Raw genomic sequence first — 6,159 nt, 5'->3', positions numbered from 1 at the left:
TTTGATGAAGGATGAGATGTCTTAGGCTCTTACATCAAGTGTGCCGTCAATCCTTCTTTACTTGAATATATTGATAAGTTCTCCTTTAAAAATATCTATAGTTATACGCTGACTTAATTAACTTATATGTAGCTAGGATTTCAACCTAATTTTTTATAAACTCTCTTAATAATATTAATTATAAAATTACCCCCTCCCCCCCCACCTCCCAGATTCACATCCAGTGTAATAGCTAGGGTATTGCACGGTGTGCAATACCTCTAATCTTAGCCATCCATTTAATCTATTGGCTTAAATCATTGACACCTCACCAAATAACAAAAATACTACTTTACCCTTAAAAAATTTCAGCCCGCCCACTGTTTTGGTAAGTCTGAGTAAACCCAGCCAAAAATCAAAAAATTCTCTCTCTCTCTCTCTCCCCTCCGTTTGAGGTTGGTCTCTGCCTCTCCTTCAACCCATTCTCTGCCTCTCCTTCAATCCATTGTGACAGCAGCCCGGTACCAGTCCACACAAGGCCAAGCCTCTCTCTTTGCCATCACTGTTGCTTCGATGAACCAATTCTCTGAACCTCCATAGCTTCGAGAACCCAGTAGAGTTACTCTTCTTCCAAAGCTCCGGCGAAACTTCAAGCTCGTCCGATTCCGACGCCAACAAAGAAGACCCATCTCGCTCTTCAACGAAAGAACTTACTTCCTCTTTCTCGTGTGTAAAGCTGCCCCAAGTCCCAACTCTCATGGAGTGAAGGTATCTATGAAGCAACGAAGCCACTTTCCCCAAAATCCCCTTTGTCCTCCTCTTTCTGGTACCCCTTTTCCCTCTTTCACTTCCTATATATTTGTGTGCATGTTTGTTATGTATAAGATTTTTTTTGTGCGTGAGTTATTGAGTGAGTGAAATTTGCGTTCTTGGGAGTGCTTAAATTAGTGTAAACACATGGAGTAGTTGAGTGCAGATCTTAAAATCTGGGTATGTAAAGGGTAAGTTCTACTTTTTTTTTTCCTTCCTTTGCTATGATCTTTGTTATTGCCTTGCTTCTTTATTGTTGCTGTTGCTGTGGCCTTTGAGTCCTTTGTTATTGTTGCTCAGGGTGTTTGTTGAAATGCTTCATAGAGGGGTCAAGATAGTTGGAGCTGTTGAAACCAAGCTCTGGAAATTCTGATTTTTATTTCCAATCGGTCTTTTGGCTAATCCGTTGGATTTTAAAAAAGGTGCTGAATTTTAATCTGAAATATTGTCCATAAATTGCAGTTGTTATTTTTAAGGAATAATCATACATGCAATAGAGAACTCTCACAAATGGGCCTTTTATGTTTGATTCCTTGTTTAATTTTTATGCGCCTTCAAGATCTTCTTGACTTTCTCTTGTCTCAGGCTTAATGTTCTTTTCTTCTTTACTAAAATCGTATATATATATATATATAAAATGACAGCCAGCTTTGTGTGTGCGTGTGTTTGTTTTTTTAAATAATTATTTTTAAGGTAATTGATGAGTGCAGAAGAACTTATCAGAACTAGAATCAATTGCGCTAGAAGAGACAATGAAACTGCAGGCTCTAAAACATCTTTGTGGTGAAAATTTTGTTCTTAGCTTGATCATATTTTGTGTGTTGTGGACTTGTGGTCCAAAAATGATTGCTGTGTTTTCATTCTGGAACCTTTAAGGAATTTCCATAAAGATTAGATGCCATTCTGGATCAGAAAAGTTCTATTATAAGGAGGAATAAATTGTGTTTTGGGAAGCCATGGTACTGTCTATTGTCATCCTGTAATTGCCATTCATTTTCATTATTAATCCCTTGAATTCCCCCCCTTTGTCTATTGGATTTGACATTTAGGAAATGTTGATACCAAATCTAAGATCCCCCCCCCCCTCCCCCCCCACCACCTTTTTTTTTCTCTTTTCTTGATTTATTTGCCTAAGATCATACATTTCTTACTCCTTTTAGCTTCTTTTACTGAAATAGACCTATGATTCTTAGCTTGATACTAATTTCTCAGTTCAAAATTGTCACAATGAATCAGTTTTTTCTCATCCCTATGTTCCTATTGTGGTTTGAGTTGTGAAATGCACTGATGGTGTTTGTGAAAATATTTGTTAGAAACTTTGAAGTGATGTTAAGATATTTTATTTGTATGTTATGTAGTCTTGAGGGAGATTCGTCATATTGAGAAATGTGCCAAGCTATTCTTCAAAATTGGTTAAATCATTCAGGAGAGATTCATCTTGTGTAATGGAAAAATCAAAACAAATTGAAGTTTTGAATGGACTTGTCTCGGCCATGGCATCATTCAGGAGATTCATCTCTTGCCTTCCATTGTTGCCATTGTATAATTGAATTGCTGTGCAAATTGTATTTTCATGTAGTAACTGATTTTTTGTGTTGATGAATAGATGAAATGTAAACAAATTTGTTTTGCAAATAGCATTTTGTGATGGAGTTCTATTATTAGCTTTTTAGCTCTTATTGCGTTCCAATTTTTTATCTAGTCTAATTAGAGTCATTCTTGCTGAAAAGACCAATAGTTCTTTGTGTTTGAATATGCTTGGAACAAGTACTAAAAATTGGAGGATGACTTAAAAACACAAATTATATAAACTATTCACAGCCTCATTCTGGCTCTTCACCAAAAAGCCAATCTATAAGATAGAATTTCTTGGAAATACTATTAGTGCTCTTTTTTGTCAAATTACAACTTCATGCTCAATATATTCTCTTGAAAACAAGAGTCTTCAAGAATGTTTGGCATATTTTAAAATCAATGGATCCAAGATAGAAGTAAACCACCAAAAAAGAAGAAGAGTTTGATCCAAAAAATGAACTAAATTGTATTAAATTATATTCTTTAATTACAAGGCCATAATAACATGATACAATAGACAATTTTTTTTTTCTACCATCATATTACCTAATTCCCATGTAATAACCAAAAAATAAAAAAAGTCTTGCATGCTTCAAGATCAAATGCTTCAACAATCTTATGTGCCTACTCAATTGTAAATAAAAAATTGTGTCATGACCCTACTCAATTGTAAATAAAAAATCATATGCACTCATTTAGTTCCACACTTGGGGTGTCTCTTTCTTCTTGTTGTACATTCCTCTGCACTGGTTTTTCTGCATTGGGTAGCTGCTGGATTTCTGCATTGGATAGCTGTTGCCTGCAGCGTGTGGGCTGCTGCTTTCTTATTCTGCATTGATTTCCCTCTCGGCACTGGGTTGAGTTGGCTGCAATGGTTTTTGTTTTGTTGTAGTTAGTTCCAGCTGCTTTTACTGTTTTGTTTCCCCTGACTGACCCCCAGGGTCTATACTTCTTTGTATACAAACTATATCAATAATATATCTATCTTTACCTCAAAATAAAAAGATAATGGAAGTGCTACATAGAAGAGTGAAAGTAAATGAAACTAATAAGCGCAACATCCTTCAAAAGGCATGCACGCCAGAAACACATAAGAGATACTAAAGCTTAAACCACAACTCACATACAATATAGCATATGAACTACAAGAATCTCTGATTTATAATCCCCTAAAACCAGATATCAAATATTGATTTACCACAAAGTCTTCCCACATTGATGCATAACTACATTTTTTTTTTTTTTTTGATAAACAATGCATGACTACAATAGCAATTAGTTGTGACTGTAATCAGTTAAACTTCAAGGTTCTAAGTATAATTCGTCGACCATCAACTATTATAAATATAGAAGAATGAATGTTTTTCATTAATAAATAAATTCTGAAAATTTGTGTACCAATATTGTGCTTATCATATATAAGAATTACAACAAACCAATATATGATCTAAAAAAAATTATCAAAATTTTCATCCCTATGAAAATAAATTTTTATCACTAAATTCTGACTGCAAGAAAGCCAGAAGCACTTGTTAAAGCACTTATTAAAGCACTTGTTAAAGCCAGAAGCAAGATGTTGCTCAAGCAATCTCCGTGCATGCTTGTTAAAGGAACCTACTACTTCAGACATTTCCTTGAGAAGAGAAGGAATTCCATCGCATACTGCAAATATCCATAGAAAAATAGGAATTAGGAATCCTTAAGTTGTTTAGTCTCATTTGTTGCTCTTAAGATGTTGAAATCTAAATCAGTATTTATCTACCAAAATTATACAAAGTTGTAGTTCGGTCCTTTCAGTAAAAACATTGAGCCAAGTTTTATTTCAAGTGATTAATAATGAAATGAATGGCGATTACAGNATTAGGTTTGGGTCCGAGGACCATGCAATACCTGGTTCTGTCTACCACTTCAATTTTTCGTTGAGTATTGGATATAATCAGTGTGTGTAGTTTCACCATAGGTTTGGGTCCGAGGACCATGCAATACCTTGGTTCTGTTACAACTTCAACTTTTTCGTGAGTATTGGATATAATCAGTGTGTGTAGTTTTACCATAGGTTTGGGTCCGAGGACCATGCAATACCTTGGCTCTGTCTACCACTTCAATTTTTCGTAAGTATTGATATAATCAGTGTGTAGTTTCACCATAGGTTTGGGTCGAGGACATGCAATACCTTGGTTCTGTCTACCACTTCAATTTTTCGTGAGTATGGATATAATCAGTGTGTGTAATTTCACCATAGGTTTGGGTCCGAGGACCATGCAATACCTTGGTTCTGTCTACCACTTCAATTTTTCGTGAGTATTGGATATAATCAGTGTGTGTAGTTTCACCATAGGTTTGGGTCCGAGGACCATGCAATACCTTGGTTCTGTCTACCACTCAACTTTTCCTGTAAGTATCTAGTTTTACCATAGGTTTGGGTCCGAGGACCATGCAATACCTTGGTTCTGTCTAGTACCCAGATATAATGGTGTGTGTAGTTTTACCATAGGTTTGGTCGAGGACCATGCAATACCTTGGCTCTGTCTACCACTTCAATTTTTCGTAAGTATTGGATATAATCAGTGTGTGTAGTTTCACCATAGGTTTGGGTCGAGGACCATGCAATACCTTGGTTCTGTCTACCACTTCAATTTTCGTGAGTATTGGATATAATCAGTGTGTGTAGTTCACCATAGTTTGGGTCCGAGGACCATGCAATACCTTGGTTCTGTCTACCACTTCAATTTTTCGTGAGTATTGGATATAATCAGTGTGTGTAGTTTCACCATAGGTTTGGTCCGAGGACCATGCAATACCTTGGTTCTGTCTACCACTTCAATTTTCGCGTGTAGGATTTGCCCTCAGATCGCTTTATTGGAGATGATTACTCTTTGCGTCAGATTAGGATCTTTACACGTGGCATTGATCTCACTCTAACTCGAGGCCCATCTTTTCATTTATGAAGCGCCTTTGCCTGTTTCGTATTCCGCGCTTGACGCTCCGGTGCACGAAACGCGCCTTCATTAATGCCCTCGTAAATTGACACGAGTCCAACCGTCCGTGGCCTCCTTGGAAATTGGGGACTTCATTACTGATCCAGCTGATAATACCCTTCTCGAATTCTGCATGAATTAATTCTCACCAAACTCCCATCCCTATATAAAGTAAGTAGATGGTTACCCCACACCCATGAACTCTCAACGCAACCAGAGCAAAACATCTCCTTCCAACTTCACATGCCCTTTTAACAACCCGCCGGAATTGTCGCCGGACTGAAAAGAACCGGTATGGCCGCAGCCCCACTGGGCTTTCGGTGCGGCAGAGTCTAGGCGTAATCCTGATGGTGCCCTTCGAGGTATCCCAGAGGGGTGTTGTTAAAGAACCTCACGTCTTTCCTCGGAGCACACCCCCGACGAGGAAGGCGCACGAATTCACCTCATGGCGGTGCTCGAGTGTTGCCGTCTCCAATGGCCAACACTCGAGCGGATGGAGAGAATCGAGGGAACATCACGGGGGAGGTCCCCGAGCCCCTGCGTCTGCTCCTCTCTTTGTTCCAGCTCTGCCCAGCCGAGGAGGGAGTGGTTGGGGCCTGAGGGCATGATTGTCCTTCACCTCCTCCACCATGTGTCAAGCTCTCCCATTCTCTTGGTGCCAAATAAAAGCACGAGTTGACACTTCCCTCCGGCTAGTTCTCCCTTGGGGCGGCTTCACCTGGGCCTCTGATTGTAGGAATAGCTAGGAATAGCAGGTGGCTATTAGCTTGTAAATTTACTTGTAACACAGGCCTACCTGAGCCTTTGATTGTAATAT

At 38.4% G+C, this 6,159-nt stretch overlaps 1 long non-coding RNA gene across 2 annotated transcripts; it reads left to right on the top strand.

Moving 5' to 3' along the window:
• On the top strand, nucleotides 1–2,453 carry LOC136063014 (uncharacterized). 2 transcript variants are annotated; one of them, XR_010624722.1, is made up of 3 exons: nucleotides 227–805; nucleotides 1,090–1,211; nucleotides 2,148–2,453. It is a non-coding gene; the product is annotated as an uncharacterized LOC136063014 (long non-coding RNA). The 2 variants fall into 2 exon arrangements; XR_010624723.1 differs by lacking the exon at nucleotides 1,090–1,211 and having other exon boundaries at nucleotides 1–805.
• Nucleotides 2,454–6,159: the final 3,706 nt, after the last annotated feature.

The sequence above is a fragment of the Quercus suber genome, unplaced genomic scaffold, assembly GCF_002906115.3.
Source record: "Quercus suber isolate HL8 unplaced genomic scaffold, Cork oak 2.0 scaffold_20, whole genome shotgun sequence".
NCBI lineage: Eukaryota > Viridiplantae > Streptophyta > Magnoliopsida > Fagales > Fagaceae > Quercus > Quercus suber.
This window is presented reverse-complemented; position numbering and strand designations above follow the sequence as displayed.